Source organism: Gallinula chloropus, assembly GCF_964237585.1.
Source record: "Gallinula chloropus genome assembly, contig: HAP1_SCAFFOLD_166, whole genome shotgun sequence".
NCBI lineage: Eukaryota > Metazoa > Chordata > Aves > Gruiformes > Rallidae > Gallinula > Gallinula chloropus.
The window spans coordinates 166318-184375 of record NW_028168824.1 but is presented as its reverse complement, the minus strand read 5'-3'; the positions used below and the strand labels follow the sequence as shown (position 1 = coordinate 184375).

The following is an 18058-nucleotide window of genomic DNA, read 5'->3' as shown; positions in this document are numbered from 1 at the left end:
CCTTACAGCTCTGTCAGTATCCCGCTGGTGCTGGAAGCCCAGAAGTTGGGACATCATTCTGCTTCTGCTGTGCTCTCTTTGCTTGGGAACAAGAACTCCCCACTGGTGAGTCCTCGAGGTTCCTAATTCCAGGGATCCTTCCTGGGGCTGCAGTACGCAGCCAGGATGGCCAAGGAAAGGGGTTCGTGTTACAAGCAACAGCCAAGGTCTAGAGGAGAGGAAGGCTGGTGGGACTTCTTGGGCAGGTGACAGTCTGAGAGTCCGATGTGGCACATCATTATAGATAGGGGAGACAGGATAACGAGCGCAGTCTGCAACCCAGCATGGTCCCTGGAGCTGAGACTCTGCTGCGTGATTAGGTGAGCAGGAGCTGCTGCTTCAGAGCAGGAACTTTTGTTCAGGAGGGCACTGGGACACCCTGTGTGAGAAACCACGCTGAGAGCTTGGCCCATCACGTCGAGAAGTATCCATCATATCTCTGCGTAAAGCCCTGTGCATCTCCACACCCCTGGCATCTGCAACGCAGGGACTCTTCCTTTTTCCAGCACAGGCTTGGAAATGGTGAAGCATTCCTGACGATGTTTCTGGAGCCTCCTGAAAGATGCTGTTAGCGTTCAGGCATCCACAGCAGCAGCAGTGACAGCAAGATGTAGGCAGGAGAATGCCTTGTGTAGTGTCCTGGCTTCATCTAGCTGAAATCAAGACCAAATTTAGTTAATTATATTTTAGATTAGAATGATATTAACTTTGGAAGTGGCTGTTTCAGGATGTCTTGCCATCTCTCTGAGCATGGATGCCACAGGAACCTTAAGCTTTCTGTACCCGAAAGGGAGGCTGGCCTTTTGAAAGCAGGCTGGGGATTGAAACTGTCATTCAAACAGATGGAAACAATGCTGCTCAATCCCTGGATGCCAGGGAACATCTCAAGCCTGGCCTTTGTGGCTGTGCTGATAGGAGAGACAGGCAAGCCTGAAGCGGGACAAACCAGTTGCTTGGGCGTAGACGGGGCGTTTCCCTGGAGAAGGGGGATTTCTGCCCTCGAGAACCAGCCTGCTGTTTAACTGCAGGTTCCTTGCAAAGCTTTTCCCCTTGAGCTAACGGCTTCTGGGTTCAAAGCTTCACCTTGCCTAAAGTATTTGCCTTTGGAAGTGAATGTCATCTTCATTTTCCTTGTGCTTCAGCTGGAGGAGCCCAGCTCTCCCTGGCAGGGGGTTGAGTGGCTCCACAAGCCCGTGCAGTCGGTCTTTAACATGCAGCATTTGCGCTCCCTCGCCGCGAGCGCCGGTAGAGGCTTCCCTGGGTGTACTGAGCGCAGGGATGGGAGTTTGTAGCCGTGGGGCGGCATTCTCCCTGTTTCCTATAGCCTAAGCACAGTGGTGGATTCATCTGAAGGTTTCTGGGCTAGCAGAGCATCAACTTGCACATGCTGCACTGGTGGGAAATCCTCCCCGTAGGGATCCTGTGACGTCAGCCTGACCCCGGGGGAACGGCTGCAGTGCGTCACGATGGAGCAGAGCGCGAGCTGGCTCTGAAGTCACCCCGTCAGCGCGGATACCGAGTCTGCGGCCGCACCTTGCATTGCGTTGAGTCCCTCTGGGTGTCTGTCGCTTGGTGTTGGGCTTGCAGCGGCTGCGTGCCAGCTTTGGTGTGGCGTATTCTGTCATCCTCTGTGGGAAGGAGCTGGTAAAACCCAGACCTGGGGTTACTGGTGGTCACTCGGACCACGGCCGTCTGCCAGGGACAGATGCTCTTCTTTCCTAAAGGATCTACTGTGACATTATGGTACCCAGAAGCAAAGCCAGAGTGGTGCTGGGGGGTGTAAGTGCAGCAGTATTACCCAGAGCAAAGCTCCTCACCTTTCATGGGTGTCACATTGCCTGTCACGCTGTTGAACAGGGTTTTTCTTTCCCCCTTTATGAAGACAGCAGATGAAGAGTTTTGTTGGGTTTAAATTAGATATTAGGGGGAAGTTTTTTAATGAGAGAGTGGTAAGGGGCTGGAACAGGCTGTCCAGAGAAGGGGTGGGTGCCCCATCCTTGGGGGTGTTCAAGGCCAGGTTGGATGGGGCCCTGGGCAACCTTATGTAGCTCGAGGCGTGGAGGTTGTTGGCCCTGCCTGTGGCAGGGTGTTGGAGCTCTCTGGTCCTTGAGGTCCCTTCCAAGCCAGACCGTTCTATGATTCGGAACTGGTGAAGTCCAACCAGAGGAGATGAAGTTCCCTGGTTTTTAGCGCTGTGAGAAGGTGTCTCAGCACAGGAACCCATGTTCCTCCTCCTATCATGGCCTCTACAAGAAGAAAACTTGGAGGGTCTCAGACTCTGGAGAGAAAAACAATCCTGCTTGAGGGACAGAATGAATAATGAATCTCTTGTTCCTGTAGTACTGGGAGTGCACAGAGGCAGCACCGAGAGGCAGCCAACGGACGTGATCTCTGCTGCCAAGAGCCTGCTTTGCTGGGGGCTCGCGCGGGTTTTCAGGGGGCAGCTTTGTGGGGGATGCGGAAGAAGTTACCGGCCAAGTGTGGCTGTCTGGAAGTCCTAGAGGACAGTTTGGGGCAAGATCCATCAGGAAAAGGAGCAGGAGCAAGAAAAGGAGCAGGAGCAGGCATGGGGTAGAGGAAGGAGAGCTGAGCAAGGGGGAAAATCAAGTGTGGGGAGCTGATTTTCCTTATCCCCCAGTAACAGGGGCCTGTGGCTTCCTGATGGGATCACTGTAGATGCCACACTTGCTCCAGGGCTCCTGCATTGGTGTTACAAGATTGCAAACGTCCGACAGCCATAATCATCCCCCAGTCTAGGAGTGCCCTGAGAGCCATCTCTTCTTTAAACTTTCCCTTGTCTTTGTTTTTTTAATCTTCCCTACCTGGAGCAGGCCATCAGCTTGAAGGCCATTGGAGAGGGACCAGTTGTCCACGTGTATCCCAGCAAGATCGATTTTGGCAATATCCAAGTTCTGGCAGACGCTTCCCGCACTCTCTACCTCTCCAACCAGAGTGTTATCCCTGCGTCCTTCCGGGCAGAGGTGGTAAGTATCTGTGGGGATATTTCCCAACAGAAATGATGGCTCCATAGCAGCCTGGGACTTGATTTTTGTACGTGATGTTTCCATTTTGCTATCTGAGAGAGCAGCAAGGTATTCCACCGCAGCGCAGCAAGAGGAGCCCAGCACTGGGGGACCGCTCACTAAGGCAGGGAGTTTTCCTGGATGGTTGAGCAGAAATTGATCCCAGGTCCTTTTCACAAGTTCTGGCTTTACATTGTGGGAGGTGTTTTGCTCTGAGCTGTGTATTTGGAGCTCTGAGATGAAGAGAAGCCCGTAGCCTTTTTCTCCTGAAAGGAGCACGGGTTTCCTGACCATCTCCCTACTTTCTCTGTGTTTGTTTCAAGCTCCTCCTGGTGGTGGAGACCATTGCTCTGCTGCCAGCTTGCTCCCTGTGAATGTGGTTTTAGGAGGACTGGGGGGTCCAGCGCCCTGATCGCCCCATGCGTAAAGGGCGATCTGGGAAAAACAAGAGGAAGAGAGTGGAAGAGAGAGGAAGCTGTGGCCGTGCCCACGGGGCACAGCTGGCAGGTTTCTTCCTGTTTGTTTCTTCACTGCTCTTCTGTAAACATTCAGAGCTGTATTTCCCAAAGCAGAGAGCACCAGGACACCTCACTGCGGCTGATGATCAGTGGGAATGGAGTGCTTGAGTCCTGGGGGGGGCTGTTGGGAAGCACTGCCCAACTCTTGGGGAAAGAAGACTTTGGGCACCAGGATTTTACTCAACCTGTTTGGCAGAGTTTATCCTTCAGGCTCTCGGCTGTATCCCCTGGCTGTGTGGCTGCTGCAGTGGGGTTTGAGCAGTCCTGGCCTCGAGCCTTTGTGCAAACCCGTCTGTGGGGAAGCCAGGAGAGATGCAGCTTGCCTTGGTGTGCTCTCCCAAGGGGAGGCTGGAGGGGAATAAAGTTTTTCCCGAGGATGAGCATCCCTTGGGCTGGGCAAAGCAGGGTTAAGGAAGTGGGTCTGTTAAAGGAGGGTGCAATACAAGCTCCAGTGTAGTTGCTGTTTCCAGACGCTTGGATTTAGGGAAACGAAGCCTTTATGTATTTACCCTCGTGTCTTTAGTCCTTTCTCCTGCACCCCAGAAGAGAGCAGGGTCCATGGTGTCCGTGCTCACTTAGCGTCTGCCGTGTCTTACAGGCTGGCAAACGCTCGCGCTGCAGGATTGAGCCCAGTAAAGGAGTGATCGCCCCCGAGACCGACATGGCTGTGGCTGTCATTGCAAACTTGGATGACATTGAACAATTCAAGGACAAGGTGATCGTGTCCATAGAGAACAGCCACAGCTAAAATGTCCTCATCCAGGCTTTTGGCATTGGCACCACCATCGTCATGGACAAACTTGCTCCAGAGCTCAACTTGGGCCCCCACTTCAGGTAAGTTATCTCTCTGCTCCGGGCTCTGCCATGGGCCCAGCAAGGAGGAGTTCTGCTGAAATCCTTGGGGCCGGTTCTCCTCCAGCACTCCAGGTCCTGGCTCGGTGCCACTGAAGCCCCAGGAACTCCTTTAGAAATGTTTCCTGGGCGGTTTTCAAGTTGTTAGATTCCCTCAGAAAGCCACTGAGCCAGACACCAGTTGGGAAATCATTCCCGACTTGCCCTGGGTTAGAATCCATGTATTTTCTGGCTTGATGGAGTAAAGATTTGGAAGAAAACAGCAGGTTCCAGAAGCCTCCAGCTGGGAAACGTGACATTACAAGTAGAAACACAGTCCACAGTACTTTTTGCAGTAGCCTTGCTGGCTTCTTCCCTGGCTGTGGAGTATCGTCTGGCAGCGGCAGAGAACTTTGGCAGTAGCTTGTTAGCAACTCCTTGACTAAATTACCAGCGCTGTTTGGTTTCCCTTCTGCCACAGGGAGTCCGGGAGGAGCAGCAGAATTTGTCTTTCCCCTGTATCATCTCTGAGCTTGCTGTCTCTCTCCTGTCCCCTGCCAGGCTGCTCTCTATCAGATGTGGATACTCTTTCCTCCCTTCTCCTGCCTGTTTTCCTTGCTGTCTCTTCTGCCAGCTGCCACAGCACGGAGCAGCCATGGTGACTGCAGGACCGGCCCTGAAAGGGAGCGGAGGAGAAGTCTCCTGAGGTTGGGTGGGATAAAGGGAGAGGGTTAATGGCAAGAGCTTAGCTCAGAGAAGAGGATTGGTTTGATCCTACCATGTGTGTCTGAAGCTGGCAGGTTCTTGTGAACAGGGGAGGGAAATAAGGTTTTTCAAAGTGTTTGAGACCTCTTGGAGCATTCCTGGGAGAAGGAATCAGCTTCTCCAGGTGCCTGTTCCTTTCCCTGGCCAAAGAGGGTCCCCAGTTCTCCCATACCCTAACCTTTGGTTAGAGCCAGCAGGTTAATCCTACCTTAAGCATTTAGAATAGATTTTAGGGGTGCAAATATGCACCCACAAGCCATCCACGTCAGCTGGGACACTTGTCCAGCATGTCCTGTGCTCCATGCGGCCACAGCTCAGCTACACAACGCAGAGGACAAGGCTACCGAGTTTCGTGTCCTCTGCCCCCCTTCACCTCCTGGCCTGCGGGTTGTGGAGCTGCCGGGCTGCAACCGGGTGAGCTGAGGTGGGATCAGGGAGCATGGCAGATGAGTTGGGCTTTCCCAGAGCTGCAGGTTCTGCTCCAAGCTTTCCCCCGCTGCTGTCGGCAGCAGAAACCGTTTCCTGCCCAGCTCGGGCCCATTGTTGTTGAGCAGCCTGTGGCCAGGGCTGGTTTGTTCTCTGCTGTCGCTGCTGCGTTTGCCTTTCGCTGCGTGCAGCAGACACGCGGTTTGCAAGCTCATCCTCCATCCCTTGGACAGACACCAACTGTTGCAGGAGCTTCTTGTTTCCTGGCCGTGCTCAGATTTATAGGGGGTAAAATAATTCCTCCAGCCTGGCCTGCAGTCAGCATTCCTTGATGTGAAGGAATCAATCTCCATGGAATATTAATCTGGCTTTCTATCGAGCTGGAGTTCTTCATCTCTTGTTGCTCTGGTCCTTCAGCCGCTCCATCTGGTCTTGCTGCTGTGCTCGTGTCGGGGAAACATCGCTTGATCCCACGTTCTTCCAGCACATCTGGCTTCCCACAATACAAACCCAGCTTCAGTGTTCAGCCCAAGGATGATACGTTGGGGATGAGGAGTTGGGTGCTCCTGAAGGGATGGGAGAGACGAGGGGGAATAACTGAGCTGCTGATGTCCTTGGTGAAGTTTTTCCTTGCTCTGCGCAAACAGACTGGCTGCTGGATGCTGATAAACTTAGGGGCAACCAGGGTCTGGCCCTTGGTGTAACTTTGAGCTGGGTCAGTGGTTTTGGAGGTGGATTTGTTGCTGGGTGAGTGGTCAGATAAGGCCAGCGGGGCACTGAAGCCAGGTGGGTGCTGGGAAGAGGCAGTTCCTGAGCCATTTTCCATCTCTGCTTCTCTTCTAGCCTGGGTCCCTGTTGTTACCGCTTCAAGATAACGAACGCAGGACGACGCATCCATCGGCTCTATTGGAGAACGGAAGGTTTCCCCCCATTTCCCCGTTGTGGTCGTCTCCCTGCCATCCAAACCAAGGGCAAAGGTTCCTCCAAGAACACCAGACCTGCCAGTCCCGTGTTTAAGCTTCAACCCCTGACAATGGAGCTGATGCCAGGCCAGACTATGGAGATGACTCTGGAAGGCTCCTCCAGCACTCCTCAGGTGAGGTCCCCCACGGGTGCTGAGCTTTCCCCATCGCATCACCTCCACTGGGGCTTCTCCTGCAGCCCCTTGACTTCTCCCTGAGAAGATGAACAAATGCTTTCAAGAAAATATCTCAACGCCCTGAGTGACCATGTCAGCACCAGTTGCGCTCCTTGCTGGCCACCATCAGTTCCCAAGGGGTTTTTTTGGGGTGTTTCTGTAGCTACCATCAAGCCAACTTGCCCATACCAAAATAGGGGCTGAAGGAACAGGGGCAGACGGTGGGTTACAGGGAAGGAAGGGCAGAGAAACTAAGTTTTTCAGCATGATGATCGTATTGAGCAGCAGGGCACATCCTGGCGATAACCGTTTGCCGGGGGGGGGGGGATTATTCCAGTTCCACGTGACTTTGTGGGTGCCTTTTGTGGACGTTGGGGTGTAGCACTAAGGATTTTGGGAGAGCAGAATAAGTAGGATGGAGCATGAAGAGAGGACTACCAAGGAGACCAGTGACTGTAGCTTTATGGCAGTGTAATAGTTGTGGAGGGTTGATGGCCAAGATCCCATGGCATGGGTTTATCCAGGCTATCAAATTCCTTCTGTGTCCACGACTTGCAAATTCCATTGTGTTTTCTGGGCTCCCTGCTGGCACTTGGTGGGTGACGTGTGACTCTTGCCCACAGGTAGTGAAGGAGCGGCTGCTGTGTCATGCCATCGTGGGGAACCAGTTTGGGAAGAGACAGATAATGCAAGTGGATGTCACGTGCGAGTTCATTGCTCCCACCCTGCAAGTGTCGCCCAGAGCAATGTCTTTCCGGGTGGAGAAGGTAGGTCTCTGGGTTGGGTCCTGGTGTTTAGTAGCATGGCTGAGGACTGAAAGCCCACGGAGGGGTGTGATGGCCTTCAGGGAAGGAAGTTAAACATCTTCTCCAAGTCCTCAGGGCTTTGCCATTGGTTTGAGCAGGACCAAGCTATTGCCGTCAACACTGAGATCATTATTTCTCCCCTGTGGGCTTGGGGACCATCTCTCCAGCTCTATTTTGCCTTTCTTGAGCTGGAGGCAAAATAGAGCTGCTGAGCCCATGGCCAGGTGTGTGGGACCCACAAGAACAGCATGGGCCTCACACAGCCATCCTCCTGTGTTGGGACTGGGGCGGGAGAGCAGGGTGCTGTGGCCGAGCGATGCCAAACGCCCTCCTCACCCCCCCAAACCCCCCCATGAGGCACCCTGTGAGCAAAGCGACCATGTTTTTAGAGGTGGGACTGCTTAACTTCACTGGAGGGCGGTGACTCACCCCCCTCCCTGTTTTTTCCCCTTGTCTTTAGCAACCCAGTGATGTCCTGAGCCTTCAATACAAGCCTCTCTCTTTAAAAAACACCTCCTCCCTGCCGCTCAGCATCGTCCTGACGGTAGAGCAACCCTTCTGGGTCTGCAGTGCGTCCCAGCAGCCCCTGCCAGACCAGGTGAGCAGCCCCAGACCTTCCCGCTAGTGGGGTTTGAAGAGGGAGGGGGGTGGGGGTGCGTTTCCGTTGGGAAGCCCTCTGGGAGAGGTGGTTATTCCTTTGAATTGGCAGTCAGTTGGCCTGAACAGCATCAGGTTTGAAAAGGAGAGAAAAGACCAGCTCAATTGGGGAAATACCTCCTGGCTCTAAGACAACTAGGAGCAGGCAACTAGGTGTGGGCCAACCGTGTGGTGAAGGTGTCTCTTGGAAGCCCTCCTTGGGTGACCTGAAGAGCTGCTTGCTCTCTTTGAGGGCAGCTCTGCCCTTGGGAAGGCCAAGGTGCTTGGCACCTGCGCTGCTGGTGGTGGGAGGTGTCAAACATGGGCTCTGCTAGAGACGTGTTGGAAGCACGGCTACCGCTGCCATGCAGGTGATCAGCCCTCTCCAGGCTGAGGGCACAGTGCCCTAGGGCTCATGTTGAGTGTGAAGACAAAGGGGTTCCTCTAGAGTCAGGGCACGCCAGGATTTATTTCCCTCTTGCATTATGGGTGCAGAGCACAAGGGGGTGAGCCTGAGAGTCTCAGAGAAGAAAGTTGTGCTGCATGGTCGGGGGCATGTTGTAAAGAAAACAAAGGCTGAAGCAAGAAGCCCACGTTGGGGTTGCACTTTGAACACTGAGGTGTTTTGTGCCACCAGACCTTGGGACTTCATCATACCGGTGGTTAATACTCTTCATCTTCTTGCAGCCCGTGAAGCTGGGGATTGGGAAGGAACTTAATCTCTCCATCGGGTTTAACCCTGCTTATGAAGAGGGTTGGAATAGCTGGGAAGCAGAGAGAACTCTGAAGATACAGTTTCTTGAACACCCTCATGAAGAGCAAGTCACCGTTCGGGGAGAAGTCTTCTTCCCGAATCTCCGTTTCCAGACCACAACCTTGGACTTTGGCTGCGTCTTGAATGACACTGAACACGAGCGCCACATCCGGATGACCAACTGCAGCCCGCTGCCCGTCCAGTACCAGTGGCTGTTCCTGGTGGACGACTCCACAAGCCACCTGAGGTACGTGCACCTCTCCTTGAAGCTCTTCGTCCGCTGTCCCGTTTGTCCTTTGCAAAGCCTGAGATGGTTTGTGTAGCATCTGACAAATCCCTTTCACTTTCCCTTGTGGAAAAAGCACCTCCCAACTTCAGGCAGGGAAGGTGCCCAGGGAGTGGGGCTTCTGCACAGCTTGAGGTGGGGATTTCCATGGCTCGAGGCAAGCGCCACCTTGAACTGAGTTCTCATGTGTTCTGCTGGCCATGGCATTCACACAGCGGCTGTTGTGTGTGTTCCGGCGCTCGTTGTGTGTTGTGTGTTCCGGCGGGTTCTGCTGCGGCTTTGGGTGCAGCCGTAGGTGTCAGTAGGAGGACTTGTCCCAACGTCCCTGGGCATCAGGGCCACCCAGTGCTGGCCTGTGCTTTCCAAGCCCAAGAGCAATCTCTCAGTTGTGCTGTAGCGCATCTCTAAAGGCGTTTTCGAGCGGTTCTTCCCGCTGTGGCCTCTCTTGCATAGGTCAGAAGTTGACTCCGGGCAGTTTGAATTCCAGCAGCCAATGGTTTTTCCATACTGCCCCGGGAAACGGAGCGAAGTTACCCATTGAGGGGCAGCTCTTCCGAGTCCTAGAACAATTGGCTCTGCTGGACGCAAGCCCGCAGGTGCTGGTTCTTCCAGCAGATGCCGAGTCACCCAGCTCTGCTGCCTTGAGGGTCGTGAGTGTCCTTCTGGCAGGATCCTCTGCTCCAAAGGGTTTGGCATTGCCCCTTTGCTGGCTCGTTAGCGCTGCGGCCATTAGGACAGCTCCCTTTTCTGCTCCGCATGTTAATTAAGCGGTAATGTGCTCTCTCAGGGTCCCTCAGGAGACACCATGTGATCCTTGTGGCAGAGCTGGAAATGAAGACGGTCTCCAAACTATTAACACCTCACATTGCTCACTAAGAGCCCGGCAGAAGGGCAGCATGTCAGATCTATTTTTCTGGTCCACGTTAAGCACTGTTGGTGTTGTAAATTATCAGATGATAATTTACATGAGTCTGACATGGAGGGAATCAACCGTCAGGGCTGTTGACGGTGAGATGGACAGAATGGTGGCCAGACCGGTGTGTGACTGGAGAGTTTCCAGGTGCTCCCGGTGCGTGTGCCCCATTGGCACAGGCACCTCCCTTCTCACCCAGAAGAAGTCAGGCTGCCCGAAGGCAGCTGAGGTACCTGGGTGCCCCGTGCGGTGCTGGAGTGCCCAGTGCCTTCAGAGAGCATCCTCGGGGATGGGAGTGTGGAGGAACTATTTGAAGCCCTGTCAGCGGTGGGGGATTCTGTCCCACAGCCACCAGATGCAAATGACACCCTGGAAACAGAGGTAGGTGTTTTTCTACACCTCTCACCAGCATTGCCTCCCCCAGCTTACTGCAGAAGGCCCGTGCTCATGCCAGCCTTCCTTCTGCTGCCTGGAGAGCGGGCTTGGCAGCAGGGCCAGCAGCTGGACGCGGGCCTGTGGGGAGGGAGAAGTTGGAATCCCAGAAGGCTTTGGGTTGGAAGGGTCTGTAAAGATCAAATCCCACCCCCTGTCATGGGCTGGGACACCCTTGGTAGCCCAGGCTGCCCAAAGCCCCTTCCAACCTGGCCTTGAACCCTGCCAGGGATGGGGCTTCCACAGCCCCTTGGGCACCCTGTGCCAAGGCCTCACCACCCTCAGAGTAACGCACGCACATGTAACCTCTGTGGGACACCACAGGCCTAGGAAAGTGCTGTCAGCATCTTTGGGAACACGTGCTTGGTGAAGCTTTGCTGGGTTTGGAAACGTAGAGACCACAAAAAGCATCGAAAGATGAGAAGACTCTGCCCTCCCCAGTACCTTATCTCCTGGGGAGATGCCCCATAAATCTTTTTAGTAGATTCTGCTGAGGCCAAGGCCGTAGCACAAAGCATGTCTTCACCTCTTGAACTTCCAGAGCAACCACAAAGCCCTCATCTATAAACAGGGGGTCAGAAGCCCAGGGCCAAGGTTCCTTTTGGACAGTGGCACCTCTGAGGTTAAACACCAGCTCCTCACTGCTGGAAGACAGGAACCCATCTCGGCTGCCTTCTTCAGGAAGGTGCCTGTGGAGAAGAGTGTCCCAGCTGAGCTCCTCAGCTGATGAGTGCAGGAGATGAAACTAAGCACCACCCAGAACAGGAGAGTTGCGCCGAGCACTTCCCAAGTCCTTATTTTCCTGTTGGTGGAGTTTTGCTTGCAGCTGGACTCCTGGTTTGTCACAGAGAACCTGCCCTGTCCCAGGCATCAGGCTTCTGGCATGTTCCTCGGGCAGCAGCGAACAGGCCCAGGCTGGCACCAGGCTGCACAATGGAACCCTTGGGGGTCTCTGCCGGCCCCGAGCACCTGGTGTACCCCGCTTCCTCCTGCAAGCTGGCGTGTAGGATGTACAGTTTGAGCCCGTGTCTCATCTGCGGGTGGGCTTGGACCCATGCTCAAGCATTGGCAGGGACATACCTGTACTTGGCTTGCACCCAGGTCCCATCTCAGCTGCTTCCTGGTTTCATGAGGTGGTAGAGCCACGAGCGGAGTGGTCTGGCTCAGCCCCACCTGCTGCTTACTGCAGCCCATGGCACTTGTTTTCCAGCCTCTACCAGAGGGTGCTGCGGAGGCAGAGGGTGCTGCGGAGGCAGAGGGTGCTGCGGAGGCAAACAGCACTGTGGAGACTCAGAGCTCTGTGACCATCAGGCAGCTGATGTCATTTGTCAGTCTGGAGCTCCCCACCATTGAGGTGGACGAGGTGAGTGGGAACCTGTCTCTCTTCCGTGGTCACACTGGTGGCCCTAAGGACGTGTGTTGGTGTTCCTCTGGAGGCAGTGAGAGGCCCGTTCTGCAGCAGAGAGAGCTTCTGGCTGCCAAGAGACCTCCCAAATTACTCTAACGTGGAGTATTAATTAACGCATTCATTACTGAGTATGGGAGAAGATTTTTCCCATGGTCCTTCCACTGGCAAGCGGGGTGGCTGCAGGATGAGACTGGGTTTGAGGAAGAGGCCCTCCAGCCATGTCTGTCCTTTGCTCCAAGCTGTGGCTCTCTCCTCTCCTGCACCCATTTCCACACCTGATGTCTCAGTGTCTCTTCCCCTTCCTCCAGGTTTTCCACATCCTGCCGCTGTACGGCGTGCTGCAGCCGGGCGAGAGCGAGCGGGTCAGGGTCACCTTCTTTGGCCATGCAGACATCATTGCCCGCGTCACGGTGCTGTGCCGTGTGGAGGGAGGCCCGACCTACGAGGTTGCCCTCGCTCATCCACTACCTCCTGGACAGCACGGAGATGGACTGCGGGCTGCAGGTACCAGGCGCTTCTCTTGGCAGGAATCCTTGAGACCATCCCTGGCAGGTGGCTGCCCACTGAGGTCCAGGACTCTCACTGGTTTGGAGGTGCAGCTTTGGGGTGCCAGGTCCTGTGTCCAAGCTGGTTTTAATGGTCATCTCCATTGCCCTTCCTGAAGCTGGGAATCGCTCCTCTTCAATGAACTCTGGCTCCCAGGGCAGGCGGTGATCTCCAGGGAGATGTGCCCTGAGACATCCATCTGCAGATCCGCTCCCAGATCCTGGGGTCCAAGGAGACGGTCTCTTTCAGTGCTCTCCATGGAGCAACAAAAGGAACCAGGAACAATGTTACCATGGGCTGGAAGGGACCTTAGAGGTCATCTTGTCCACCTTCACTGAGCAGGGCCATCTTCGACTAGGTCAGGTTGCTCAGAGTCTCATTCACCCTGACCAGATGTTTCCAGCAGTGGGGCATCCCCCAGTTTATTACTGACCTTTTTGAGGTGGTTGCTGCACCTCTGCGCGCTGCCATAAATATCTGCGTGGGTTCCTCAGGTTGGCCTGGGAGAGTCAGGTGCCCGTCCCTCCTCTTCCTCTGCCTCTCTCCTGCATTGTGTCCATCGGCTCTCATCCCAGTGTCAGCAGGAGCAGATTGCCAACATCCAGATGTGTGTCCTCAGTTTCCCGCCCCTCTGTCTTCTCTCCAGCTGTTTACCGAAGTCACCAAATCAGAGGTCACCCTGCGGAACAGCGGGAAGATGGGATTCACCTACGTGGTGCTGAGCCCCAGCACGGCCACCGCGGACAGTCCTCAGCCTGGCGTGCCCCTGGTCCTGCCCAGCACTGTGAGTAGCACGAGGGGTTGACGCTGGCTCCACATCAGGCTGCCCAGGAGGGGGTTATAGGGGAGGAACAAAACGTTGGGCAAGCAGAGTCCTAATTGTACTGGGTGAAGTTGTGCTGGTACCGGCACTGGAGCGGGATGGTGCAAGGTCTCCTGAGCGTCTCCTTCCCCTCAGGGTTGGGTGGTGGGACGGGACTTCCTCCAGGTCCCTGCCTGCCTCCTGTCAGCACTAAGGACATAAATAGTCCCTCTCTTGGGCACGCAGCTCCTGTGTCGGAACTCGCGCCGGCCCCTCGCTCCTCCAGCTCATAGCATCCCCTGTCCCAGTTCTGCCTGGATCCCTCAGCTGAAGCAGCATTCCTATCCATGTCCCTCCTGGGAATGGGAAGAGGAGGCCAAATGGCTCTCACATGTCCTCGTGCTGGTCTCCTGCGAGGGGTGACACTGCTCCAGAGGACGCGGCTCTGCTTGGCCCTGGGCAGTTGCTGCTGTGCCAGCAGCTTGGCAGGAGTTGCTTTTGCAGACGCCGTGTTGGGAGCTGGAGTCCGGGGCTCCGGGGACCAAGAGGCAGGATGTGTCCTGCTCAGCAGCTTCTCCCTGCGGCGTGGGGGGGAGCAAGGAGCTGAAGGTCCAGCCCAGTGAGCTGAGAAGAGCTGTGGCTGTGCCCTGTCCCCTGAGCAGTGTTGCCACCTGTTTGTATTGGCTCTCAACCTGGTTGGCATGAGCCCAACTCCAGGCTCAGACAGCTCTTCTCTAGGAGCCCAGTGAGGAGGGGATTTGTGGGGAACCCCTTCATCCCTGGACCTCGTCCGAGCATCTGCCTCTGCTTTTCCAGGGGTGTAAGTTTGCAGGTCACTGTGAGTCTAGATAGTGCCATGCACCCTTGGTGTAACCACCCAGGCAGGAGCTGTTGGTTGGGCTCATGAGTAAGAGGTCAGGCTCTTGGACAGCAGCCTGGGAGCCACTGCAGTGCCATGACAGGAGCTGCTGGCCCTGCTGAGAGTTTGGGCACGCCGCTCCTCCTCCACAGCAGCTGGCAGAAGGGCTTTTCTTTGCTGCTTGGGTCTGGCAGAGGGTGGGCAGTGTTGGCAGGAGGACAAACCACAGCCCGGTGTAGGAGACTTGAGCTTTTGGGTGCAGGGAAGCTGGAAGGCGATGTGTTGTGTGAGAACCTGCAACGTGCCTTCTCATCTCAGTGTAACGGTGGTCTGAGCCACCCCTCCGCCAAGCCCTCTGGTTGAATTCCCCTCCTCTTCTTCCACACCTCCAGGGTTACATTGGACCTGGCAGAGAGCAAGTGCTCACTGTCTATCACCTGCCAGGAGTGCCTGGAGTCTTCTGCAGGACCGTCCAGATCCAAGTGGGTCACCTGGAGCCAGAAGAGATCACCTTGAAAGGAGAGGGGACTTTTCCCAGGATTTATTTGGACCTTCCGAGGAGAATCAAGGGTGAGCACTGTCTGACTGCTCCTCGGGGAGGTCCCGTGGGGGTCTTTTTCTGCCCCCCTGTGTCGTCGTGCTCATAGGGCAGCTCACACCCACCTCCACCAAGGCTGGAGGTTTCAGGGCTGTTGTTCTTCTGGTTGCTTTCAAGAAGCACATGGGCTTTGCTCCAGAGAGCCATCCTGGCCAGTGTCATCTGTTGGTGGCCTGGATAAAGAGGACAGCTAGAAAGCAGTGTTGGGAAAGCTGTAACGTGGGCTGGCAGGGATTTGGGCAGGGGTGGGGGGGATGAGATGCTCCCATGTGTGGAGGAAGATGGGTGGGAGAGAAGATAGAAGAAAAGCAGCATCCTCTTTCCATGAGTTGCTGGAGGAATGTGTTTGTGGGAAGGGCCAATGCTGGGGGTGTGGAGCTTCCCAGCTTTAATGGGGATGCCACTGTGCCCATGCTTCTATTTGTGACTGTTTTCTTCCTTCAGGAAACAAAAACTACGAGCAGATCCTCAAAGAGGCAAAAGCAAGGCTAGGACGAGACATCCAGAGAGACGACGCGGTGGTTGTCGGGGAGACCACGGCCACAGAGCCACCCATGGACGACTCTGGCATTGTGGTGAGACTGGCTGCTGCCCTGTTTGGCAGGGGCCACCCTCTCCCTGTGTCACTTGTCCCCCTTGCACGCTTCAGCTGGCTCCCCTGGGCTGGCCACAAACATGGGGCTCCACTGGTAGTGGTCCTTCCCGTGGGTGCCTGAGCTTCCTGAGTGCCCGAGGGGGAGGTCCTGAAGACTGGGCTCAAGTGACTGAGATGTGTCTCCAAGAGCTCTCAGCGCTGACCTTGTTCCCTCATGGAGAGAGCTTTTGTCTGAGCTGCCCTGGCAGCAGCTGGGGACAGGCAGCTACTTGGAGCTCTGGATGATCCTTGACTTGTTTGGTCAGATCAGCTTGTATAAAGGTGGCTGAGCAGGCAAAGGTGCTGGAGTTCATCTCCCTTCAGATATGGTCCTGGCAGACTGAGCAGCTGGGCAGAAGGACCTCGTCATAGACTCTGTTGGGTTGGCAGGGACATCCAAAGGCCATCTACCCCCTGCAGCGAGTAGGGACACCTTTAAGTAGATCAGGTTGCTCAGAGCTTCATCCTTGCATGTCTTCAGGGATGGAGCCTCCACCACTTCTGTGGGCAACCTGTGCCAGGGTCTCACCACCCTCAGAGTGAAGGACTTGTTCCTGCTTCTTACCAAGAGCAGGGTGGGATTAACTTCCCTTTGCTAACCAGCCACTGTCTTTGTTTTCCTCAGCTGGACGTTCGTCTGCAGATGGAGATGGAGAACATTCTGATAGAGCAGCACGCCCTGGAGCAGCAGAAAGCTCTCTCCTCCGGTTCCCCAGAGGACGCTGCCTTTGACCAGCGTGCTCGTCGGAGGCTTCTCAAGTTAGTAGGGCTCCTGTACCCTGATGGTAGCGCACAGTGGTGCGCCCCTGCTCCTGGGAGCTCCTTGTTTCTGGGAATAGCTGGGCACTTGAGAAGGGGGTTGATCCTGACAGTTTGGACGTGCTACCAGTGAGCAGCCTGAGGACTTTTTTCCAGTGGCTTTTCACAGCAGAGGAGTTGTGCCCAGTGTCTGTTTTAAACTCATTTTATTCTAAGAACCTGTTAGTAGCTGATAAAACCTTGGACCTGGGTGCCCTGTGACATACCAAAGTCTTCTTAGCAGAAGATCAGACCTTGGGCTTCATGGGCTGGAGTTTCTCCAGCAGTGACTACAGAAGCCCCCGCTTTGTTTGCATCCTCCTCCACCTTAAGGACTCTCCTTGCTTCTCCTTCCAGAGTGGAGCTGCCCGCGTACGTCCTGGACTTCGGCCACGTCATTCTTGGTGACATCCACACGCACGTCGTGAAGATCACCAACCCCGGGCAGCTCCCCGCGTCCTTCTGCGCCAACGGACGGGCTCTGTGTGGCACCGGTAACCCATGCTGGAGAGACTTCCCGCGGGCTTGAAGGACCTGTCTCTGACAGATGAGCTGGGGCCACGGGGAAGGGTTTTGAGTGCTCTTTTGCATCGTTTTCTCTTCCTTCCCCCCCTGCTCGGTGCTCTGCAGCCAGAACTCTCCTGGCCCGCAGTGTCCAGCCACCTGGGCTGTCCTGACGCTTCATTGCGGGGGCTCCGTGGGCTGATCACCATGGTGACCTCTCAGCATCTTCTGCTCTTGGCTACCAGGAGCATCTCCTGAGTGTCTTTGTGTGCTCCATGAGCTTGTGTTGGGAGCAGACAAGACCCTTGGTGGTTTGGAAGCGCTTTGTTTAGAGTTTGTAATGGCACAGTGCTGCTTTAGCCTCTATTGAGACAACAGCCTGTGTGGTCAAAACAGGCTTTCAAAACAGGTCCTTGAGGACCATCAGATGGTGACTTGCTGCGTCTGAAGGGTGGTCAGGTGTCTCCTCTAAATTGTCTTCCAAGCAGCACTACGGTACAGGGAAATCTTCCCTGGAACTTCTTTGGAGAGGTCTGCGCATCCTTCCTGGGAGCCTGGTGAAGGAATTGCTGGTGCTCCTCAGCTGATGGGTTTCTGTTTTACCCTGCGGGTCTTGAATTCAGGCTGTGAAATTCCTTTCTGTTTGAGTGGTGACAAGAGAGAAGGAGTGGCAGTCTTTTCTGGAGACACAAAGGGTCCTTCTGCCTGACAGTCCTGTGGACACCCATACGGTCTGAACGTACTTGTTCACGTTGCTGGTGTATCTCAGCTGCTTTATTTTCACCCATTCAAGGTTTTAGTGTGGACCTGGGCCGCGTGAACAACCTGCCCTTCTGCGAGACAGAGACGTTTGAAGTGCGCTTTGACCCACAGAGTGCCAACCTGCCGGTGGGAGAAGTGAATGTTGTCCTGCCCATCAAGGTACTGTATCCTTCCTCACCTCCCTGTGTCAGCACGGCCTTTCGAGGCAGCTGTCAGGTTGGGGGCAGCAGCAGATGTTGCCTGGACCTTCAGCTGGATGCTCTGTCCCTCACTAGGCAGAAGAAGGCCCCACATTTCCCATCCGCCTCTGTGCCAGTGTGGCTGTGCCATCCCTCTGCATCTCCAGGGACAGACTGGAGTTTGCTGCTGTCCAATGTGGACAGTGTCAGGAGGAAACCATCCAGCTCCACAACCAACTCCAGGTCCCCTGTAAATGGTCCATCACTGTGAATGAGCCCGTTGTGAAGGTGAGGCAGGGACGATGCGTGACACATAACTTCTCAGTTGGGTTTTCTGTGCCTCTCGTGCCTTTTCTGCCACTGTGGGTGCCTCACCGCGTGGGGACAGCTCGTGGGAGGGA

At 55.1% G+C, this 18058-nt stretch overlaps 1 pseudogene across 1 annotated transcript in view; it reads left to right on the top strand.

Annotated features, from left to right (window-relative positions):
* The window catches only part of LOC311204148 (hydrocephalus-inducing protein homolog), a 67535-nt pseudogene that overhangs the window by 32222 nt on the left and 17255 nt on the right, over window positions 1-18058 (top strand). The window contains exons 16-32 of the transcript in view: window positions 1627-1683; window positions 2871-3023; window positions 4179-4414; window positions 6446-6698; window positions 7364-7507; window positions 8007-8144; window positions 8870-9218; window positions 9676-9872; window positions 11778-11930; window positions 12284-12479; window positions 13168-13305; window positions 14575-14752; window positions 15225-15355; window positions 16040-16173; window positions 16570-16706; window positions 17510-17637; window positions 17754-17945. The product of the transcript in view is annotated as a hydrocephalus-inducing protein homolog (transcript). The remainder of the gene's footprint in view (window positions 1-1626; window positions 1684-2870; window positions 3024-4178; window positions 4415-6445; window positions 6699-7363; window positions 7508-8006; window positions 8145-8869; window positions 9219-9675; window positions 9873-11777; window positions 11931-12283; window positions 12480-13167; window positions 13306-14574; window positions 14753-15224; window positions 15356-16039; window positions 16174-16569; window positions 16707-17509; window positions 17638-17753; window positions 17946-18058) is intronic.